Here is a 471-nt window from a genome sequence, read left to right on the forward strand (position 1 = left end):
TTGGTTTGGAAGTACCAGGTATCACAGGGGGGGAATCTACGCAACACCTTCCCCCCAAATAAAAAACAAAACAAAACAAAACACCATTTGAAAATTCTGCATTGTTTTGTACTAGGTGTCCTTCCTGTTTCCCAGGCACCTTTGGAGAGAGAGAAAAGATCTTACGTATTTTTATATATATGTACTGAGTCAAATAAAAGTCAGGATCAATTCTTTATAATGGAGCTAGATGAACCTGAAATTGCGATTTGCCGTTATTAAAATCTAATGGCAACGTTGTGTCAGGTGATTGACACAGACCCATTCAGAAACAGAGGGGGCAAAAAGGGGCCCGGGGGGGCAGGGGCGTTACTGCTCCTCTGGAGGAACCGTATGAGAACCGTATGAGGAACCGTGCAGAACCCCCGTATGAGTTCTGCACGTCCGGCAAAGGGCAGCCGCACAGCAGTGCAGTTACAAATGAATACTTCG

Source organism: Pygoscelis adeliae, unplaced genomic scaffold (genome assembly GCF_000699105.1).
Source record: "Pygoscelis adeliae isolate BGI_AS28 unplaced genomic scaffold, ASM69910v1 Scaffold92, whole genome shotgun sequence".
Taxonomy (NCBI): domain Eukaryota; kingdom Metazoa; phylum Chordata; class Aves; order Sphenisciformes; family Spheniscidae; genus Pygoscelis; species Pygoscelis adeliae.